This window comes from Eleutherodactylus coqui, chromosome 5, assembly GCF_035609145.1.
Source record: "Eleutherodactylus coqui strain aEleCoq1 chromosome 5, aEleCoq1.hap1, whole genome shotgun sequence".
Taxonomy (NCBI): domain Eukaryota; kingdom Metazoa; phylum Chordata; class Amphibia; order Anura; family Eleutherodactylidae; genus Eleutherodactylus; species Eleutherodactylus coqui.
The window spans coordinates 191,193,657-191,218,481 of NC_089841.1; positions in this window are offsets into that span (position 1 = coordinate 191,193,657).

The window sequence follows — 24,825 nt, forward strand, 5'->3', positions numbered from 1 at the left end:
AGAGTTCCACCTAGTGGGCACGTCGCACAGCAGTCGGTGCACTGGCAGATTAAACCGATGTTGCAGGGTCCGCAGGGTGGCAGCGTCCGTCTTGGACTTGCGGAAATGTGCGCAGAGCCGGCGCACCTTTCCGAGCAGGTCTGACAAGCGTGGGTAGCTTTTCAGAAAGCGCTGAACCACCAAATTAAAGACGTGGGCCAGGCATGGCACGTGCGTGAAGCTGCCGAGCTGCAGAGCCGCCACCAGGTTACGGCCGTTGTCACACACGACCATGCCCGGTTATAGGCTCAGCTGCGAAAGCCAGCGGTCGTTCTGCTCTGTCAGACCCTGCAGCAGTTTGTGGGCCGTGTGCCTCTTTTCTCCTAAGCTGAGTAGTTTCAGCACGGCCTGCTGGCACTTGCCCACCGCTGTGCTGCCTCCCCGCGTGACACCGACTGGTGGCGACGTGCTGCTGCTGACACACCTTGATTGCGAGACAGAGGTTGCGGAGGAGGAGGAGGAGGAGGAGGAGGAGGATGGTGATTTAGTGGAGGAAGCATACACCGCCGCAGATACCAGCACCGAGCTGGGGCAAGCAATTCTGGGGGTGGGTAGGACGTGAGCGTTCCCAGGCTCTGACTCTGTCCCAGCCTCCACTAAATTCACCCAATGTGCTGTCAGGGAGATATAGTGGCCCTGCCCGCCTGTGCTTGTCCACGTGTCCGTTGTTAAGCGGACCTTGGCAGTAACCGTGTTGGTGAGGGCGCGTACAATGTTGCGGGAGACATGGTCATGCAGGGCTGGGACGGCACATCGGGAAAAGTAGTGGCGACTGGGAACCAAGTAGCGCGGGGCCGCCGCCGCCATCATGTTTTTGAAAGCCTCCGTTTCCACAAGCCTATACGGCAGCATCTCCAGGCTGATCACTTTGGCTATGTGCACGTTTAATGCTTGAGCGTGCTCGGTGCGTGGCGGCGTACTTGCGCTTGCGCTCAAACACTTGCGCTAGCGATGGCTGGACGCTGCGCTGAGAGACATTGCTGGATGGGACCGAGGACAGCGGAGGTGAGGGTGTGGGTGCAGGCCGGGAGACGGTAGTGCCTGGGTCCTGAGAGGGGGGTTGGATCTCAGTGGCAGGTTGGGGCACAGGGGGAGAGGCAGTGGTGCAAACCGGAGACGGTGAACGGCCTTCGTCCCACCTTGTGGGGTGCTTGGCCATCATATGTCTGCGCATGCTGGTGGTGGTGAGGCTGGTGGTGGTGGCTCCACGGCTGATCTTGGCGCGACAAACCTTGCACACCACAGTTTGTCGGTCGTCTGCACTCTCAGTGATAAACTGCCAGACCTTTGAGCACCTCGGCCTCTGCAGGGTGGCATGGCGCGAGCGGGCGCTTAGGGAAACAGTTGGTGGATTATTCGGTCTGGCCCTGCCTCTACCCCTGGCCACCGCACTGCCTCTTCCAACCTGCCCTGTTGCACCACTTGCCTCCCCCTCTGAAGACCTGTCCTCAGTAGGCTTAGCAAACCAGGTGGGGTCAGTCACCTCATCGTCCAGCTGCTCTTCCTCCGAATCCTCTGTGCGCTCCTCCCTTGGACTTACTGCCCTTACTACTACCTCACTGATAGACAACTGTGCCTCATCGTCTTTGTCCTCCTCACCCACTGAAAGCTCTTGAGACAGTTGCCGGAAGTCCCCAGCCTCATCCCACGGACTCCGGGAACTTTCCAAAGGTTGGGCATCGGTCAGGACAAACTCCTCCGGTGGGAGAGGAACCATTGCTGCCCATTCTGGGCAGGGGCCCGAGAACAGTTCCTGGGAGTCTGCCTGCTCCTCAGAATGTGTCATTGTAATGGAGTGAGGAGGCTGGGAGGAAGGAGGAGCAGCAGCCAGAGGATTCAGAGTTGCAGCAGTGGACGGCGTAGAAGTCTGTGTGGTCGATAGATTTCTGGATGCACTTTCTGCCATCCACGACAGGACCTGCTCACACTGCTCATTTTCTAATAAAGGTCTACCGCGTGGACCCATTAATTGTGAGATGAATCTGGGGACCCCTGAAATTTGCCTCTCTCCTAATCCCGCAGCAGTCGGCTGCGATACACCTGGATCAGGAGCTCGGCCTGTGCCCACACCCTGACTTGGGCCTCCGCGTCCTCGCTCGCGTCCACGTCCACATCCTCTAGGCCTACCCCTACCCCTCAGCATGGTGTATTATGAGTAGAGCAGAAACAGAACGCTGTAATTAAATGTGCCGCTTATTGGTCTGTGGTTGGAGGCTGACTTCACTTACGGAACGCACAGCAGAGCCAGCAAACAATTTTGCGCATGCCTGCACTGTGACGTAGGTGTGTATGACTCAGCTAGTGGAATTCACAGCGCAGAAGCAGTCAAGTGGCCAAAGGCCACTAGTAGGCCCTAAGTAGTTTGCTTCTATTTTTTTAAATGCAGAGCTGGTACAGCAGACAGATACTGTAGGCAGCGTATATTATGCATACTGTTTCCCTCTGGCGGGATGACGGCGGTGATGTAACGGAGACAGCAGAGCCAGCAAACAATTTTGCGCACGCCTGCACTGTGACGTAGGTGCGTATGACTCAGCTAGTGGAATTCACAGCGCAGAAGCAGTCAAGTGGCCAAAGGCCACTAGTAGGCCCTAAGTAGTTTGCTTCTATTTTCTAAATGCTGAGCTGGTACAGCAGACAGATACTGTAGGCAGCGTATATTATGTATACTGTTTCCCTCTGGCGGGATGACGGCGGTGATGTAACGGAGACAGCAGAGCCAGCAAACAATTTTGCGCACGCCTGCACTGTGACGTAGGTGCGTATGACTCAGCTAGTAGAATTCACAGCGCAGAAGCAGTCAAGCCTGCTGTAACGCTTAGCTGCGTATTAATTAGGACTACTAGCCCCAGCAGACACGCAGTACACTGAAGACGGTCACAGGCAGCCCAAATGTACTATTTTTCCCCAATTCTTTTGAAAAAGCCCACTGCCTATATAGCCTGTATATCTCTTTCCCTGTACCACTGTCCCTGCCTCACCAGTACTGGCCCTATACTCTGTACAATGACTGCAGACTGAGGACGCAATGCTCTGCACGCCCGATATACGAAAAAAAAAAAAGTGCAACACTGCTCACAGCAGCCTCAACAGTACTGCACACGGTCAGATGTGGCCCTAAGAAGGACCGTTGGGGTTCTTGAAGCCTAATATAACTCCTAACTCTCTCCCTATAGCAGCAGCAGCATCAGCAGCACTGTCCCTGAACTCTGGCAGAATGCATCTGTGGCGAGCCGCGGGCGGGGCAGATTTTAATACTCGGCTGTCACCTGATCTCCCCAGCCACTCACTGCAGGGGGGTGGTATAGGGCTGGAACATCACAGGAGGAAGTTGTAATGCCTTCCATGTCTTTCTATTGGCCAGAAAAGCGCGCTAATGTGAAAGTGAAAGTAACTCGAATATCGCGTGGTGCTCGTCTCGAGTAACGAGCATCTCGAACACCCTAATACTCGAACGAGTATCAAGCTCGGATGAGTACGCTCGCTCATCTTTAATACTCACCTTTCTGCTGCAGCCGGAGTTCAGCCGCGTCTGGCCGGCAGTTCTCCTGAACTCCAGCTGCAGCGGAAAGGTGAGTATACTTTTTTTTTTTTTTTTTTACACATTTTAGGATGATTTTCAGGTAAAGGCTTATATTTTTAAGCCCTTCCCGAAAATTCATCCTGCGCTCGCCGGCAGCCCATTGCTTTCAATGGAGCCAGCTGTATTGCCGGCTCCATTGATTTCAATGGGCTAACATCGTTCTTCTCTGCCACAGCTGTTACAGCTATGGCAGAGGAGAACGATCTTAATGCTGAATTTTTTTTTAATTTTTTTATTTTTACACATTTTAGGAGGATTTTCAGGTAAGGGCTTATATTTTAAAGCCCTTCCCGAAAATTCATCCCGCGCTCGCCGGCAGCCCATTGCTTTCAATGGACTAACATCGTTCTTCTCTGCCACAGCTGTTGCCGCTATTGTGGCTTAATAGTGGGACCTGGGAACTTGAGATGCAGCCCAACATGTAGCCCCTCGCCTGCCCTATCCGTTTCTGTGTCGTTCCCATCACTTTTGTGAATTTCGCAGATTTTCACAAATGAAAACCTTAGCGAGCATTGGCGATATACAAAAATGCTCGAGTCGCCCATTGACTTTAATGGGGTTCGTTACTCGAAACGAACCCTCGAGCATCGCGGAAAGTTCGACTCGAGTAATGAGCACCCGAGCATTTTGGTGCTCGCTCATCTCTAAAATGCAATATAAAAAGAAATATCATGGAGTGATAGGAACGCAAGGCTTCATGTAATAGATCATGATTATTTTTATCTTTTAACCCCTTAGTAACATGGCCTATTTTGGGCTTAAGGACACAACAATTTTTGGCGGATTTTCATCTCCATTTTTCAAAAGCCATAAGTTTTTTAGCGTTTTTGTTTATGCTTTTTGTGCTTATTGTACGCGTCGTTATGGGCGTATCAATACCAAATATGTGCAATTTTAATTTTTTTTTTACCTTTTTTTATGTTAATATGAGAAAAAGCACCTAAAAAACCATAGCAACCAGCCGGGCTCTCTGCGATTATATTGCGAGAGCCCAGCAACTTCACAGAGGGAGCATGAATAGCTAAGATATTGCTATTCATGAATGAATAGCTAAGGGCTATGTGTCATTGGCTAAGCACTAGCTGCTATTGGCTGAGCCCTCAGCCAATCAGCACAGACCCTTCAGGAGGCGGGGAAATCCCCGCCTGCTGAAAGAGCTTAACAGCAGTGCAGGGCAGCCAGCCGAAGGACGCGTCTGAGCGCCGGAGAGGTGAGTGATTTAAAAAAAAAAATTTTTAACACTTATTACTGATTATCGGGAAGGGGTTATATTTCAAGCCCTTCCCCGATAATCATACTGCGGGGCTTGGCAGAAAGCATTGCTTTCAATGGGATCGGCAGCAGTGCCGATCCCATTGAAAGCAATGGGATAGAATGCCGCGGACTTCTGCCACAGATGTCACAGCTGTGGCAGAGGATTCATTCATACCCGCGGTCCCCGGATGAGGTAGTATTCTTTATAGCATTCAGTGCATAATAACTGATACACAAATTGCAACAATGTAAACAACTGTGTCTAACTCATTCATATACTGGGAGCTTAATCTGGATTTCTTTTGTCTATCCTTCTTTGTATTTATATCTCTTTAATTCTTTATCTACCTCTTTTCACTTTTACCATTTCTTTTATTTTTCCTCTACTCACTGCCAAATCTGACTCTCTTTCTCAGTTACTCACGGTTTCTCAGATTTTTCTATTGTTTCTCTCTTTCTCTCTCTGTCACAGCTGATCTCTCTGTCTCTTTTCACTTCTCTCTCCTGCCTGGCACTTTTTCTACTGTCGGGTGCCTTTTTTTCTGGGGCTCTCTCTCTCTGCCTGGCGCTCCTCTTCTTGGTGTTCTTCTGCCATGCACCTCTCACTTTCTTTCTTCTCTACTCTTTACTCTCTTTACTTATTTCTTAAACTGCCTCCTGCGACTGTTGTCCGGCTATTTATCGCCTCTGTCACCTGACCTGTTTGTCTGCAGCCAATCACAACCTATTTGGTTGCTAGGCAATCTGCATCATCTGAGTCTCTGGGTAGTTTTTCTATCCTGCGCAGCTGGATGAAAACATCCTATCTGGTTGCTAGGTTACCTGCATCAGCTACGTAAAATTACTCAGCATAACCCCTAGGGCCGGTGATTATATTACCAGTCCCCATAACTAAACAGTGCTATGTAGTGCCTTTTTTCAGACCTCTACATTTGATGTGTGGATTTTGCATCTGCAGAATGTGAATTGTTTGTTTTGTGATATAACTGCAGATTTCACCCTTAGTTGTGCAAAATGAAATTTGCAACAAATTTGCATTATTTTCATGACTAAACACGGCCACGATTTGGTGTGATTTTTTAATGCTGGAAGAAAAAAACGCTATGGTAAGCATTTCCACAAATGAAAATGCTACCTGGTGAAGTATCTTCCATGTAAGAGCTACAGAATTTTTATCCCCAAAGAAATGTAAATTTTTCCACTGTGGCAGTTACATCACGTGTGAATCCACACTAAGGGTATGATCTCATGGCAAATATTTGGTGCAGCTTTGATGTCTAATCAGCGATAATTACACATCAAATCTGTGTCAATTCTGCATTCTATTACTTTCAATAGCAATCCACACTGTAGTCTATAGGGGACGGATTTCATATCCGCATGCAGAAAAAACAAAGTGATGCATTACATCTTGTTTTGGATTCCACATCATATCGGCCTAAAATCTGTGTCAGGAAATTAGAAAATGGAATTGCCCAATAGCCACACGTTAATCCATATTGAAGCCATTTAGAATATGATACACATATGATAGAGATACCAAGGTATATACATTGCACAATATGGAAATTAAGTGACATCACTTCCTATTCTGTAACATCTCCTCCATAATAAAGACAGTGCTGATGGGTCACACATCACCTCCTAGAAGTAACCAGCAGCAATGAAGACTTTCCTGCTCCTCCTTATATCACTGGCCTGCTTGTCAGGTGAGCATTACTAGAGACATTACTAGTACATTAGTAGAGAGATATTACTAGCACTATGATGAGATGTTTATATGGATGGAACCTTATTCTGTGTATTTCCAGGTGTCCAGTCTCAGCTACTTGTCCAGTCATCAGACCCAGTGGTGATAAAGCCCGGGACTTCCCACAAACTCTCTTGTCAAGGGTCTGGCTTCACCTTGAGTAACCACTATATGAGCTGGGTTAGAGAAACCCCTGATGGAAGATTAACATGGATTGGTCAGATTGATGGTGGGACTGGTACAGTTTATCATGATTCATTTAAAGGCCGATGTACAATCTCCAGAGATGACAGTAATAACATGTTACATCTACAAATGAGCGACATGAAGCCTGAGGACACGGCCAGATATTACTGTGCAAGATACACACTGATACAAGACAATGTCTGAGTGTGACATAAACTGCTAGAAAGATCCATAATTTCCTCACTAGGGGGCAGCACATCCTTTAATATTACAGGGGATGAAGAATAACTGGAATTCAAACATAAAAAAGCTAAACTATTGTACAAGAGAACGACTCTGAATGCACTTGGAAACTATTTTACTATTTACATGGCTGATTTTCACGCATGATTTGGCACATTGCAGCGCTTTTTTCCCCAGCAAAATATCGACCACCTGAGCAGAAACGTATTTCTCATCCGTGACACAGAGCACCAACCCCATCATAATCAATGGAGTGTGTTCAGCGATGTTCAGTTCAGCCATAAGTCGGAGCCGCTTGAACAGAGCAGGACAGTGGAACCCCGATGCAGATGTGAAACCACAATAACCCAATTTTTTAAATGGCTCTATGTACATGTGCAAATTTTCTCTTGCTGCATTGATGAAAAATTGCAGCATGTCTTATTTTTGAGTGATTCTGTTCAAGACTCGCCCATTAATCCCTATGGGAGCAAAGTATAAAAAAAATCACAATACATTTGCATGTAAATGCAAGTTTCATGTGATACAATTTTCTTTTACTACTGACACAACCTGCGATTTTCATGTGAGTGAAAATCTCAAGGGCAGCGATGCGATGTGATTTGTTCTTTGTGCAAAAAGCATTGCACTCGCATAGAAAATTGCAGATGAACAAGTTCAATATTGCTCTGAGTTTTTGCACTGATATTGCACTCGCCCGTGTAGATGTACCCTTAACAGGAATCTGTCATCACATTTGATTCCAATAAGCTACATTGTGGGGTTCAGACATGAGGGAACGGGGAGCTCCGGGAACTGTGTTTGCTACTCCCTACATCCTCTGTTCCTGCTCTGTGCCCCCACAATGTTGCTGCACACACACAGCATGACTCTTTACAGCCGGCTGTGTGCGCAGTCTCTACCATTCATCTCTATGGCAGAATGCACGCTCACCGCCGTCTGCAAAGAATCACTGTGTGTGCACGCAATTTCTTCAAGGGATACAGCGCTGACACGGGGGAACCCGGTGAATATCAGTCACAGCTCCCCAGCCTCCCTGCTTCACCCATGATTTTTTTTTGTACTGTTACAAACTGCATGTCGTTTTTTTTTGTTTTTTTTTTAAAGAACGCAGTTTTTAACAGTACATGCAGCTTTTTAAAAATAAAACACATGTGGGTTTTGAAAACACTAAACCACCATGAAGCTCATTATACTTTTCACTGTTACCTATTAAGCCCTGGCAGAAGGATTAATAGACTTGGATACATGGCAGAAGATGCCTTCCCTACAATCTCGTTTACTCTGCGGCAGAGTTGGCATGCTGTACATCCGTTGAGCACTGCGGCCAATCACTGGTGATCAGCACCAAGTAGTGATGCTTCCATACATGGCGGAAGACTGCTAAGGCCAGTGAGCAGCTGCAGATGTCACCTGGATGGACATCATGTCACCAACAAAGCCCTTTAGGGAGCACAGTGACAGTTGCATCAGTCCTGAAGCAGCAGGAGGTTTAACTGAAACGTTTTTATATATTTCTGTCTCTTAACTTAATTTTTAAAACTCTTCGACCAATCCGTTAAAGCGGACCTGTCAGGTGACTTACGCTGCCCTCTGTGAGAGCGCAATATAATAGATTCTAAGCTCTACCATATATTGCTTTATACTGTATCATTTCAAGCAGGATTTCTGAGTAAAAAGCAGAATAAGGCCTTTTACCCATTAGCGTTTTATTAACGCTGCGATATCGCTGTTTTTTTTACTGCAATTGTCAATGGGACTTTCTAATGTTAAAATCGCATCGCACAAAAATCGCAGAAGCATAAACTTGCGATTTTTGTGCAATGCGATTTTAACATTAGAAAGTCCCATTGATATTTGCAGTAAAAAAAAAACGCAGCAATATTGCAGCGTTAAAAAAACGCTAATGCGTAAAAGCCCTGAGTGTGGCTTCACAAATGGCGTAAACATTGTAGAATTTCCACAGCGGATTTTTTTCTGGAACTCCTGCAGCATTTACAGTACAAGCCACGTAGACTAGATTTAAAAAAAAATCTGGGAAATTTTTGGCATAAAGTCGAATTTACACAGAGTGCATAGATATGCATTAGCTGGTCCTATTTCTCATCCGTGATGCGAAGCACCAATCTGCTTATCTCTAGCTTCTCACAAAGATAAAGCCAGTGCAGAGATAATACAGGAGGAAGAGCATGCCTCGCCTAGACATGTGTGCTTCATAGCCCTCATGCGCTATGAAGCCAGCTATTTGGGATACAAACTTCTCTCTCTACCAGGAACGCAGCGCAAAAGAGCAGGCATGGGAAAATTTGACTGCAGAAGTGCCCCCGCAGTGTGGCCGACTGCCACCTTAAAGCAAAAAAGGACCTAAATACAGTATATATGTGCCTTGATATGTGTAGCACATCAAGTGCTTTTACTGTTTGTGCCTGGGGATTTAGGGCTGACCACCACAATATTGTACTGATGCAAGAGCCCACTGCTAGAGTGCTAAAGGGGATGGGGGTTGCCATAGTAGTGCAGTGATGCAGTGAGTCAGGCCTCCTTCAGACAACTGGGACACACAACCTCCAGCAGCTTGTCGAAGGTGGACACCGACATATGGCTGAAGGCTATAAACATCTCCGGGTGCTGATGCAAATCGCAGAAGATGCTTGCGCAGTGGCCTTTTTGGTCTCGCTGTTACACCAGAGGATGAACCCAGAACCTTGGCTTCTTCCTTTTGGGCTTTTCCTTCAGCATCAGACAGGGCAGTATACTGGAATTAGCCACAACTCCCGGCCAGGAGCACGTCGTCCTGAAAGAAAGACATCCTCTCAAGTCAACAGCTAGCACTGAACTAAGCTCACTTACCGTGTTTTTCGCCTTATAAGACGCACCGGTCTATAAGACGCACCCCCGTTTTAGAGCGGGAAAATAGGGTAAAAAAAATAATTACTCACCTCCCCCGGCGTTCTGCGGAGCTGCTGCAGGCTGTCGCTCCCTCCTGGTCCCCAGCAGAGCATTGCTTTCTGGACGCAGCACTTGAAATCCCCGCCTCCAGAAAGCTAATACTGTGATTGGCTAACACACGCCGTCAGCCAATCACAGCCATTCAATGACATCATTGAATGGCTGTGATTGGCTGAAGGCTCACGTGTGTTAGCCAATCACAGCCATTCAATGATGTTACTTCACAGTATTAGCTTTCTGGAGGTGGGGATTTCAAGCCCCGCGTCCAGAAAGCAATGCTCTGCCGGGGACCAGGAGGGAGCGACAGCCTGCAGCAGCGCCGCAGAATGCCGGTGGAGGTGAGTAATATTTTTTTTTTTTGACAGGAGAGAAATCTTCTAACTGATCGCATATTTTGTTCGTGCGATAGCGAATCTAACGCGCAATCGCGCTAAATTTATTGCGTCCGCGCGTTAAATTCGCGATCGCGCTAAAAATGGCGATCGGAACGAATTTTCGGCACATTCACTTTATAAGACGCAGGAACTTCCTCCCCCCCCCCCCCGCTTTGGAGGCGGAAAAAGTGCGTCTTATAAAGCGAAAAATACGGTAAATGGCCCCTGTGTGCTCATCTAACTGTTTCAGGGGTGTTTTTGTGGGTTGGCTAAGTTCTGGCACTATCAGCTTGCTTGGCGATGTTTATAACTGTGCTGAAAACGCAGTTAAAAATGCATTTCAAAGAAGCTGACAATGCAGTAAGTGCAGCCTTAGGGCGCCTGCACACGGGCGGAAATTCCGCGGCGGGATTTCCGCCGCTGGAAGCCTGCATAGGATTGCGTTAACAAATGCAATCCTATGCAGAGGGCCGCGGTTTGGCCGCGCGAAATCTCGCACGGCAAACAAACCGTGGCATGTCCTATACCTGTGCGGGGCTCGCAGAGCCCCACACAGAAACGTCACTCACCCGCTGCCGACTCTGGTCTGCGCATGCGCCGGCTGCCCGGCAGCCGGCACATGAAAGAGCCGGTGCCGCGGGGCGCGGGTGAGTACGCGCTGCTCTCTGCAGATGCTCGGGTCGGGTCCCGCGGCGAGAATCCTCATCGCCGGATCCGAACCGCCCGTCTGCAGGCGGCCTTAAAGAACACAGAGCTTACCTGTGAGAGTGGAATAATAGTTAGACTAACTTCTGACATCAAGAGGAGATAGAGCACACAGATACAAAAATAATAAACTCTCTCTCCTTCAGGAGGATCAGCCCTATCTATTTAATGACCGTCTTCAGTGTTGTTCTTCGTGATTGGTCAGGCGATAAAATTGTGCCAATTTTTGCAAAACCAGCAGACAATCATTTTAAAATAAAAGTCAGAGAGCTCAGTTATTAGTACTGCTGCTTTATAATGGAGGTGGTTCTATGTTCAAAATTGGCGAAGGGCAACATCTGGATGACTTTTTTACATTCTGATTTTTGTTTATTTTTATTTTTCTTCCCCCTCCTGTGGAGCAGATGTGACAAGGGTTGTGGCTCAGCTGTTAGCACTGCTGGAGTTGTAGGTTCAAATTTAACCAAGAGCAACATTTGGATTTTTTTATGTTCTCTTTGTGTTTACTCCTGTTGTTCTTCTCCTCCTCTAGATAGTGCAGACAAGTGTGGTGGCACAGTTATTAGCACTGTAGCTTCACAGTGCTGAAGGTGTATGTTCAAATCTAAATAAGGGCAACATTTTTATGGTTTTTTTTTATGTTACATAGTATGTTAGTCTGAATAAATGCTTATGCTCATCTAGTTCAGCCTATCTCTCCCCCCTCCCAATAATGATCCAGAGGAGGGAAAAAAACAAATGAGGTAGAAGTCAATTTTCCAAATGTTCTCTTTTTGCTTATTCTTGTTGTTCTTCCCCCTCCTCTAAAGCAGAATAGAGGAGTGTGATGGCTCAGTTGTTAGCACTGCTGGAGTTGTAGGTTTGAATCTAACTAAGGGTAACATCTGAATGGAGTTTTTCAAAGTCCATGCAGATGTTATCGATTATAAAACTTGAACCAATGACTCCAACATTAAAAGAAAGCAACGGTGTTAACAACGCATCCACATTCATAGAAGAAGGAAAAGACACACAGGTAGTAAGACCATTTTTCAATGGAAATCGGCAATTTTGATTTATAATAATTTTTTTAAAAATCGGGCCGAACAGTTTTGACCAAAATGTTTCACTAATCGCTCAACACTAGCAGTGTTATACAAATGAGCACAAATATTTATTGTGCAGCCAGAATATGAATCTGCATATTATCATCATGTATGGCCATTTACAGGTTAAAGCAGAACTCTCACCTAAGTATTAAATATTTGAATAAATTATGTGATCAGAGACATAATATTTTAATGACATCCAGATAACTGTAGTCCACATCACATGCCCTTCAGTAGTAAATATACATGAGAAGGGGCTTCTCTATAAATATGGATGACTATATGCAAATTGAATAGAATCATTTCCTTCTCTGAGATATCCTGCATCATAAAAGACAGGACTGTTCTATCTAATTCTCATCCTGTAGATCAGAACTGAACAACAATGAGGACTTTCCTGTTCATATCATTATTAGCACAGATTTCAGGTGAGAATGTCTGAGACGTCTAAAGATGAGCAGAGATCATTATATTAGGCCTCCTTCCCACGAACGGATTTCCGCCGCGTAATTCGCGGCGAAAATCCGCTGCGTTGCCCGCAGCTATTAGGTTCTATTGAACCTAATAGCACAATGCTCACGATGCGTAATTCCAGCACGGAATTACGCACCGCGATTTCTCCCGTCCTCACCCGCAGCATGCTCTATTTTCTGCGGGTGAGGACGGGCTGTACGCGCTGACGGCTTCCATTGCAGTCAATGGAAGCCGTCCGTTCACGCTATCTCCCGCTGTAACCAGCGGGAGATAGCGTGAAAAAACGCTTTCCCGCCCACCGCCGCGCGTCATCTGACGCCAAATGACGCGGCCGGCCGCGTCACGTGACACGGCCGGCCGCGTCACGTGACACGCTCGGTGACGCGGCGGTGGTGGGCGGTGACAGGCGGTGACGCGGCGGTGGTGGGCGGGGAAGCGATTTCACGCTATCTCCCGCAGGTAAGTATAGGGGCTCTGGGGGGCGCCGTGACGGGCTTCACTGCGTAATATTACGCGGCGGACCCCGTCACGCTCGTGGGAAGGAGGCCTTAACTAGCTGGAAAGTTACTAAAGAGGATTCTGCTTTCTATATTTTGCAGGTGTCCAGTCTCAGCGACTTGTCCAGCTATCAGACCCAGTGGTGATAAAGCCCGGGGCTTCCCACAAACTATCATGTCAAGGGTTTGATTACAACTTCAGTGGCTATACCATATTTTGAATTAGAGAGACTTCTGATGGAAGATTCCAGTGGCTGGGTTATATTAGTTATGATGGGACTGGCACAGGCTATCATGATTCATTTAAAGGCCGATTCACAATCTCCAGGGATAACAGTAATAACATGTTACATCTGCAAATGACCAACGTGAAGTCTGAGGACATGGCCAGATATTACTGTGTAAGAGACTCACACTGATACAAGACAATGTCTGAGTGTGACATAAACTGGTAGAGAGATTCCTCATTTCCCACTAGGGGCAGTACACATCCTAAAATGTTATAGGGAATTAAAGAACAAGAATGGGATTCAAACATGCTTATGGGAGCCAAAAAAAAATCACACTCGTATTTAAATGCAAGTCTTATGTGAGTGCGATGTGATTTTCTCGAAACACACATGAAAATCACAAGTGCAGTGATGTGATGTGTTTTTCTCCCAAAACCTACGGCACTTGCATAGAGAATCACAGGTATAGAGGTGTGATATCAGTCTGAGATTTTTGGACCAATATTGTACTCGCCCGTGTAAAAATACCCTTAGAGCTCCTACCCACTTGTGTTTTTTTTTTAACTCTGCTTTAACTCTGTGTTTTTTTAACACAAATGTCAATGGGACTTTCTAATGTTACAAATGAATCGAAAGTTTGTGCTTTGCAATTTTTGTGTGATGCATTTTTAACATTAGAAAGTCCCATTGACATTTGAGTTAAAACCCCCCAGCAATAACGCAGCACTAAAAAAAACGCAGGTGAGTAGGAGCCCTTAATGTAAACCTGTCATCCATCACCTTCAAGCCGCATCATTGTGTTCAAACATGAGGGGATGGGGAGCTCAAGGAACTGTTTGATATTTACTACATCCTCTGTCCAAGCTGCATAAGAACATGGTTTTACTAATTCGAGGGGAAGAGGGGGGGTTTTCTGTTCTCTTTGTGTTTATTCTTGCTGTAGTTTGTTGGCTCTAAAACAGGAAAGACAAGTGTGGTGGCTCAGTTGTTAGCGCCGCTGCTATGCAGTGCTGGAGTTGTAGGTTCAAATCTGTCCAAGGTTAACATCTGGATGGAGTTTGTGCAGATGTTACCCTTGATAGGATTTGGACCTAAGACTCCGGCACTGAAAGGCATCAGTGCTAACTGAGCTATATTAAAAAAAAAAAAAAACCACACTTGTAAATACATTAGTAAAGCCAATTTTTATTTAGAAGGAAATCAATGTGATTCGGAATCGACTGTTCAAATTCATGGTTATTTTATGACAATCGGTTAGAGTACTCCTAACCCAAATTTTTCACTAATCGCTCAACAGTTATTTATCACTTAAAGATGACCGGTCACCTTTCCTCACATGTCTGTTTTAGTAAATACTTGCAAATAAGGAAGATAGAACAATACCCCTGCAGCGCCACCTACTGGCTAGGGGCATTCCTGCAACTCAACATCAGACCCTTTATACGAGTCTTTATAACAATGATTGGGAATAGAACAAAATCCAGAAAACCATAGACATTCAGCTGTTTTGGGTTTTTTGCCCCCCTCCCATCAGTGGGCAGTAGGTTTCTGACTTGGCTTGTAAGAGGCCTGTGAAGTGGGTCAGGAAGAGTATCATCTCTTCTTAAGGAGAGTCCCCAAAGTGTGTGAGGAAACACCAAGTAGGTGAGTGAGGAGACTTATAAGACCATGCAAGCTCCTCTGGGAAATCCACTTCAGATAATATACGAAGAGTGAAGGTAGTTACACAGGTGGGGTGGAGATGGCAGTCTGATTGGGCTTTAGCTTCTCGGGATGCCTCTAAGGCATTTGACTCATTTGAGTGGCCTTATCTACTGGCGGTGCGTCATAGATTCAGGTTCGGAGAAATGTTTATTAAATGGGTCTCCATGATATATAGTTCTCCGGTCGCTATGGTCTTGGTAAATAATATAACTTCTACCCTTTTTTAGCTAACCAGGGGGACTCACCAAGGCTGCCCTCTCTCCCCTCTCTTGTTCGCACTGGCCATGGAACCATTGGCATTACTCCTCCATCAAGATCCCATCTATAAAGGCATAGTAATAGGTCCAAGGAAGAACAGGGTCGGATTATATTGATTCTGTTTATGTCGAACCCTAAGAAAACTCTGCCACATGCTATCTGCCTGATTAATAGGTTTGGGCGTTTTTCAGGTCTATACATAAATTAGCAAAAATCCACGTTTATGTCGCTGCGAACAAGGGACTGGACCATGGGGGATAAGATATGTAACCTCCAAGTCACCCCAAATTTTAAATACCTTGGAATGCATGTATCTAGAGACTTTGCTTATAGATTCAATTTGAATGTGGCTCCTCTTTTCCCTTTTATTCAGAATAAATTTAAGATTTGGAGTTCACTGCCCCTATCGGTAGCAGGCCGCATCAATCTTATTAAAATGATAATTCTCCCCAAATTTCTGTACTGCTTAGAAAATGCAGATGCGATAGTACCATGAAAGTTTTTAAATAAAACTAACTCTCTATTAACCTACTTCATCTGGGGTAAGGCCATAGAGAAACACCATTGGGAAACCTTACAGCACCCTAAAGATATGGCAAGCATGGCACTGCCCAACTTTAAACTATATTATCTGCCGGGCCAACTCAGATACATTTGCCACTGGCTTTCTGATTCAGACCTCCTAAAATCGGAACATCATTTGATGCACTTCCATTTGATGCACTTTGAAACCTCCCTCTGGATTGTACTGGAAAAAACAAACCTACATACTAGACTGCTACTCCTTATATATAGATTGGCCGCTAGAGTCTGGCAGATGTGTAAATAGATCACTAGGTATGAGGGCACTCCCCTGGAAACCCCCTATGGGGTAATAGAGCACGCCTAGACTTGTTAAATCTTCCAGATATGCAATTCTGGCTAGATCTTGGAATCACCTCCTTGAAACAATTGTATATTAACGGTGTTTTGGCCTCATTTGAGCAGCTGCAGCAGCTTTACCAGATCCCTAGAACCAGCTTCTACATATACTTTCAACTAAGACATGCGCTCAACGCTCCATTCCCAGAGCCACATTAGTCCCTTATCAACTACTCCATGATAGGAGTTTTGAGCACGCAGGGACTTAGGGCGTTAATCTCACAGATATATATGTACCTCATCCAAGCTAAAATTTCACATGTAGAGCTGGGTGACTTGGACAAATGGCAAGAAATGATCCCCTCGCTCTCTGAAGAGGAGTGGAGTACCACACTGTCCTCCTACACTTCAGTCTTGCCAGCAGCTAATAACATGATGATTCAATTGCACATTATACATCAATGTTACTTCACACCAGGCAGACTCTTTAGGATGAATAGAACCCCTAACACACAATGTCATCGCTGTCAGACAGCCAACGCTAACTTTAACCATCTAATGTGGAGCTGTCTGATGATATACTCCTTCTGGATGGAGGTAACAGACTTCCTGGGGCAACTATTGGGGGTGCTATTTCCACCAAACCCCGCTGTATGTCTGCTAGGTATACTGGATGAAGAGCAGTGGTAATTCCATACCCGCATTTTCTTGGTGAGGTGCTGTTTCTGGCCCGTAAGGCTGTAGCATTGCGCTGGATGGATAGGAGACCCCTGACAGGTCCCTAATGGTGTAATCTAGTCAATTCCATTCTCCCGTATGAAAAATAGTATATAAAAATAGAAAGTGTCCAGATAAATTCTACAAAATCTGGGGGATTTGATGTGGCTCATCAACCACAACCCACACGCAAAACGCATTTCAGCAGTTCGTGGACCAAATGAAATCTTTGAATCATCCACGTAACATTTAACACTACGTAGGTGTGGGGATTATATCCTGAATTCTACGAGGTATCTTTTCAAATTTGTTATGTTATGCAGTGTATACACTGTTTACGTAATTGTAACAGCTTTGTATGTTTGAACTGTGTTACACTCAGGTTTGTCACTGAGTAATATAACTTGATATGTTCTTACATTCTCAATAAAACAAGTTTTTAAAAAGCTTGCGTGTGTTCCTGGCTCATGTGCATGTAGCCTAAGGGGATGGTCGAGATGAAAATGCTGCAGCTATGAACAGCAGCCCTTTTCAGAGCTGTGGACTGAACAAAGGTCCTGGCAAGCATGACTAGGACTATAAAGACAGCGTTATCAAATTGATATTGCACTGATGTGCCCTTAGGATATATTAGGCTGCCTTCAAATCTGCGGTGGGGATTCCACTTTCCTTCTCCGTCTGTGGAATCCCCATGCCCAAACAGGTCCGTCTTATGAAGGAAATGAACAGTGCCAAATTGACCCCATTGACAATAATGGGGATTGTTTGGTTTCCGCTCAGCCGTCCAGCATTTTAAAGCAAGAAAAAGTGCTGCATGCAGTGCTTTTTTCTTCCGGTATTTTGTGCCGAATGCACCATGGAACTTCAGAGCTTCCAATACAGATGTGAAGGCAGCCTTAACCTCTGCTCTTTTACAGGTACTGTGTACATATATCCCTAGGAGATGGAAGTCCACAACTCCCCCTTTGAGACTGATGTGGCTGGAAGCCATGGACAATCTAAAAGACATGGAGGACCTTTATGCCAAAGACGAGATGCGATTTTCTAAATTTTACGATAACTGGGCGGTTTGGCTACAGTTTCGGGCTTCGTCTGAGCTGGGTGCATGGTTGATAAATGGCGATGTCACCCCCTGAACAGACTTGATATACCCTCTAGCACTAAAAACATGCTATGATTCGATGGTGAAATTGCCTCAGAGGTTTACTTAGACTGGACAGACTTCCCCTCTACCCTTAGCCACCCCCGTCCCCACACTCCTTCTTTCCGGGGTCTTTCCCACCTCTTCATAATCTCATTCTATTTCTTTATGAGGTTTAGATACCTTCATTTTTCCCCTAGCCCCCAGATAATGGGATATTCTGCAACAAATGCAGGGGGGTCTATGTTATGTTTTGTTTTGCTATGTTTTTTCAGAAAATCTGCACAGGTTGCTGATTAATCCCGAAACATACAGGAGCGAGGCAATGTAGCCTTGCCTTAATTATATTCTGATTTCTCCTGTGAATGTATTGTTATATCTGATGCAGCTAATAAAATACTGTTGAACTATAAATATAGTGCTTTGCCTTGCGCTGTACAATGTAAAAATGTGCTGTGTCATGCAGTGCCCCCACCTTGTTTACATCTACTGCAATGCCTGTTGTAATGTTCACAGTGGACACTAGGTGTCACTGTTAGGTTGTATATAAGGACACACAGTAGGAAATAAATCGTATTGTACAGTTCCTTTGCTGAGCTGAGCTTGGCTAACAAGGTAGATATTTGTCATCACACTCCAATCATGTTTGGAGCATGGCTGCTATGTTTCAAATAAGAAAATCACAGAAGGTCCCTCTAAAACTTAACTTGTTAGAAATGAGATGTAAAACATTTGAGGCACCTAATATATAAAGTGAATGATAACAGAATTCAGTATCACCAATCAGTGATAACATAATCTAAGGACAGTAGCCCCCACAACAAAGAGAAAATGTAGAGATATAATGTGGGACTAATCCACTCCTACCAAAGACAGATAGATGAGATTTAGTTGATATTAGTGGGGGATCCTAACATTCCTCAACATAATAACCAAATCACATTCTGAAGAGGGGGGGGGGGAGAAAAAAAGCATATCTGGATAATGAACTACTACTAAAAAGATTTATTATTTCCATCCTGTAATAAAACAAACAAAAAAACATAAGTTAGTATTTTAGCAGAGAATAAATCAGTTCAGCAAAAGGAAACAGAAAATGCAGAGAGGTATCAAATATGAGGCATGAAATGATAGTCCAAATTTAGGCCTTTAGGGGCTAATGTGTCAAAAGTGTGTATCCATCTGAGTTCTTTTCTCTTTAATAGTTTAACACGGTCACCTCCTCTGATAAGCGGTGGAACATAGTCAATGATTTTATATCTAAACTAGCTAATATACCCAGCTTCGCCCGAGTTCATTTGGTACTGGTGTTTATTTGGTGTTCACACGGAAAATCTTATGAAGTCGTGGTTACTTTAGAGATACCGAGAAAAAATGTATGTTCACCCTTTTGCATGGTTCTTTGCGTTACAAAGGAAACACCACGTGGAGATAACCATACAGCTTTTCCTTTATATAAAGTGACATCAGGAATTGAGAGAATTAGATTATGTACTTAAAATTTGGACTCTAATTCTTTTGCGCTTAGAATTAAATAATCGAGTTGGGAGCCGTTAACTGTTCCTATTTATGATATAATCAATGCTTGTGCCAAATTTCAAGTTTTTATATCATCAGGAAGTGAGAGAATAAGATTACGTACGTAAAATTTGGACGCCAATTCTTTTGCGCTTAGAATTGAATAATCGAGTTGGGACCCACTAGCTTTTCCTATTTATGACATAAGCAATGCCTGTGCCAAATTTCAAGTTTCTATGAGATCGGGAAGTGAGAGATTTAGATTACATATGTAAAATTTGGACGCTAATTCTTTTGCGCTTAGAATTGAATAATTGAGTTGGGATCCATTAGATTTTCCTATTTATGACATAATCAATACTCGTGGCAAATTTCAAGTTTTTATGACACTGGGAAGTGAGAGAATTAGATTCCGTACATAAAATTTGGACGCTAATTCTTTTGCGCTTAGAATTGAATACTCAAGTTGGGAACCAATAACTTTTCCTATTTATGACATAATCAATGCTCCTGCCAAATTTTTAGTTTCTATGTCATCGGGAAGTGAGAGAATTAGATTACATACGTAAAATTAGGACGCTAATTCTTTTGTGCTTAGAATTGAATAATCGAGTTGGGACCCATTGGCTTTTCCTATCTATGACATAATCAATACTCGTGGCAAATTTCAGGTTTTTATGACATCGGGAAGTAAGAGAATTAGATTCTGTACATAAAATTTGGACGCTAATTCTTTTGTGCTTAGAATTGAATACTCGAGTTGGGACCTATTAACTTTTCCTATTTATGACATAATTAATGCTTGTGTCAAATATTTTATGACATTGGGAAGTGAGAGAATTCGATTCCGTACGTAAAATTTGGACGCTAATTCTTTTGCGCTTAGAATTAAATAATCGAGTTGGGGTCCATTAGCTTTTCCTATTTATGACATAATTAATGCTCCTGCCAAATCTTTAGTTTCTATGTCATCGGGAAGTGAGAAAATTAGATTACATATGTAAAATTTGGATGCTAATTCTTGAATAATCGAGTTGGGACCCATTAACTTTCCTATTTATGACATAATCAATGCTCATGCCAAATATTTTATGACATTGGGAAGTGAAAGAATTTGATTGCGTGCGTAAAATTTGGACGCTAATTCTTTTGCGCTTAGAATTGAATAATCGAGTTAGGACCCATTAGCTTTTCCTATTTATGACATAATCAATGCTCCTGGCAAATTTCAAGTTTTTATGACATAGGAAAGTGAGAGAATTAGATTCCATATATAAAATTTGGACGCTAATTCTTTTGCACTTAGAATTGAATAATCGAGTTGGGACCTATTAACTTTTCCTATTTATGGCATAATCAATTCCCGTGTCAAATTTTAAGTTTCTATGACATCGGGAAGTGAGAGAATTAGATTACATACGTAAAATATGGACGCTAATTCTTTTGCACTTAGAATTGAATAAGCGAGTTGGGACCTATTAACTTTTCCTATTTATGACATAATCAATTCCCGTGTCAAATTTTAAGTTTCTATGACATCGGGAAGTGAGAGAATTAGATTACATACGTAAAATATGGACGCTAATTTTTTTGTGCTTAGAATTGAATAATCGAGTTGGGACCCATTAGCTTTTCCTATTTATGACAATTAGAGATGAGCGAACGTGTCCGTTACGGACACATCCGCACCCGGACACCGGCTTTGCCGAACACTGCAGTGTTCGCGCGTAAAGGTCCGGGTGCCGCCGGGGGGCGGGGAGATGCGCGGCGGCGCGGGCGGCAGTAGCGGGGAACAGGGGGGAGCCCTCTCTCTCTCCCTCTCCCCCCCACTCCCCGCCGCACCCCCCCGCGCTGCCACGGCGGCCCCCGAACTTTTTCGCCCGAACACTGAAGTGTTCGCAAAGTTCGGTGTTCGGGCGAAAAAGGGGCGGGGCCGAACGTGTTCGCTCATCTCTAATGACAATCAATGCTCATGACAAATTTCTATGACATCAGGAAGTGAGAGAATTAGATTCCGTATGTAAAATTTGGATGCTAGTTCTTTTGCGCGAGAATTGAATAATGGAGTTGGGACCCCTTTACTTTTCTTATTTTGGAGATAATCTTTGCTTGTGCCAAATTTCACGTTTCTACAACATCGGGAAGTTGGAGAATTAGTGGCGAGTCAGTGAGTGAGTGAGTGATTCAGTGAGGGCTTTTCTTCCTTATATATATAGATTGGTGGATTGAGTATTTTTTTTTTCAATAAAGTGCTTTGGGATTGGCAAATCCATATTACTCAACTGAATGGTGCTCTTGTGTTTGATTATTCGTGAGCGCGCTTCCATAGTTGTCACCCCCACGTAGCCAAGCCCGCAAGAGCATGTGATAAGATAGAAGAATGACCAGTTAGGGCACGGGGAATTACCATATTTCGGTGGAATGCATATACTTTGAGATGGTTTACTCATGGGTTTATACAGAGAACCTACCAGTTTATCACGGACATTGGGGCCTCTACGGGTACGGAATGACATCAAAGGATTATTATGAAACTCCGAAATATTCAGGTTCCCTCTCGATATAATCGGCCAATGTCTTCTCAGTATGTCTCCAATCCTCCCATTCAGTTGTCCAAAAGTAGATACAAATGGGATTCTATTAAGTTCTTTCTTATTACTTGTAGGTATTAACAAATCCTCCTGTTTCTTTTGGATCTCACTGAGTTTTTAGCTCTATCAACCAGATTTCTTGGATAGCCATTCAATTTCAAATTTTCTACACATCTGTGTAAGTCTCATATCCACCATATCTTCATCTACTATCTGTTACCATACGGTGGTTGCTGGTCCTCCCGGGGCGGCGGTGTGTGGGATCCCGCGGTCGGGGCGCATCCCCCCAGCTTGTTGTCTGGCTGCCGGAGACACAGGTGCCTGGCTGGCATGGGCGGCGGGGTGCTGGTGGCGCACGACACCGCGCACGCGCACCTGTGACTGCAGCTGCCATGCACAAGCTCCCTTTTATTATGTTCTGTTGGGAGTTGGCTGTCTCCCTCTCTCCGCCCCTGGGCGGAGGCTTTTGTTTAAGGTCGGGCAGATGATTACTATCAAACAGGAGTAAATTGTACTTACCAGTAGGTTTGACAAACAGATCAGATGAAAGTTGACCCTGATGTTTAATGACCATTACATCTAAAATCTCTGTTTTCAGAGAATAACTCAAGGTAAATAGCAGACTACCATCAATAACATTCAGAAGATTCTTAGACTCAAGAAGGTCATTAACAGAACCATCCCACACAACAAAGATATCATCTGTATATATAAGCCAGGTTTTGTCCTGAAATGTATATATAACATTCTTCAAACCGCCGCAGAAAAATATTGCGTATGTGGGTGCCATGTTAGATCCCATCACCATGCCATTGTGCTGCCGGTAGTACACCCCACTAAAAACAAAGTAGTTATTGGTGAGGATGTACTCCAGCAGCGACAGGGCAAAAGCGATGCACCAAGGGGACAAATCTGAAGAACAGAGAAAATGATCCACAGCTTCCAATCCTAAGACATATTTAATAGATGTATATAAAGCTACAATGTCAAACGTAGCTAATATAGATTTTTTCACCTCTATATCAACAATTAGCATATCAGAGAAAATGACTTGTGTCACAAGCATATGATATCACATTGATGGCATGAATGCGCAAAATTTTATCCCAAAAAATTGAGATACGGCTAAACAGTGAATTATACCTGGAGACTATGTCTCCTGGGCAGATTCACTAATCCCTTATGAATCTTTGGCAGGACATACAAGGTGGGAATTCTGGATGTTCCAAATCAAGGTATCTAAAGAGATCCTCGACTATGATTCCATCAACCAAAGCTTTATTGAACATGATCCTCAAACTAGTTTGAAATTTAGTTGTTGGCTATGAATTCAGTCTTTTATAGACTGATTGGTTGTTTAATTGTCTTATATCTGTATTGTAATATGTATTCTCATTCAGGATTACCATGGCTCCTCCCTGGTTGGCTGGTTTTATCACAATAATTCTATCATCTGCAAACGATTTTAAAGCTGCTTTCTCATCCCTTGTTAAATTGTCTTTTCTTTTAATCATGTCAGTCTGATGTAATGTTCTGGTCTTACATATATCATTTTTAACAAAATCAAAGTATGTCTTTATACTATGATTGACAGCGGGTGACTGAAACTCACTTCTGTTACGCAGTCCAACCCCCACTAAGGAAAAACCCTCACGGGGGTTGGACTGCGAACCAGGAGCACCCACCGCCAATTCGCGAGAGAACATAGCCTTCAGGCGCATGTTCCTAAAGAACCTCTCTAGATCCAAATTTAATTGAAACCAATCAATGTCATTAGTAGGACTAAAGGATAAGCCATTTGATAGTACAGATGTTTCACTTGTTGTCATAGTTATATATTTGTACAAAAAAAAGATAAAATAGGTCAACGCTACTTAATGGAAATATATCCAAATCGAAATATATAGAATGGAGAATTTTTAAAAAGTTTTATTGAAAAATACAACTCATCCCGCAAAAAACAAGCCCTCATACAGCTACGTCGATAGATAAATAAAGGAGTTACGATTTTTTAAAACCAGGGAGGAAAAAAACGTAAATGGCAAAAAAAAAGGCCGCGTCCTTAAGGGGTTAAACATCCATGATCAAATTGAGAATTCATTTTTTTATTCATCTTTTCATTGTGTAAAAGCAGTAATGCATCAGTACAAATCTCAATTCATTATAGCTATAGTCATGTTGAGCCAGATATTACATTTCTAATGTTATTTATGCCACATGGTAAACCTTGAAAAGTTAAGACCAATAATAAAATTGCAGATTTTCTATCAAACACTCCCAACCAGTCACTCCTGATAAAAGTAGTTTCCTTCAATTTGTATACCTATAGATATGTAAATGTATGGAGATTACATCACATTTATATGGAAAGCAGACTCCAGGAAATGTCCACTGATCAGTACACACACATCCTGAGCTGAGATTCTCTAGAACTTCTCAGACCAGACATGAAGACTCTCCTGTGGTTACTCAGTGCTCTACTGTCACTACAATGTGAGTCTCACTTAATAAAAACATGTCATTGGTGTGATATCTTTCTGGTATTTAACATTCAGTGTTTTTATGTTTATTACTCTTCAAGTTGTTGCCTCACAAATCTCTATGGTGGTGTTTGGTCCTGGGACTGTGAAACCAACAGAGACTCTGGAGATGACCTGTAAAGT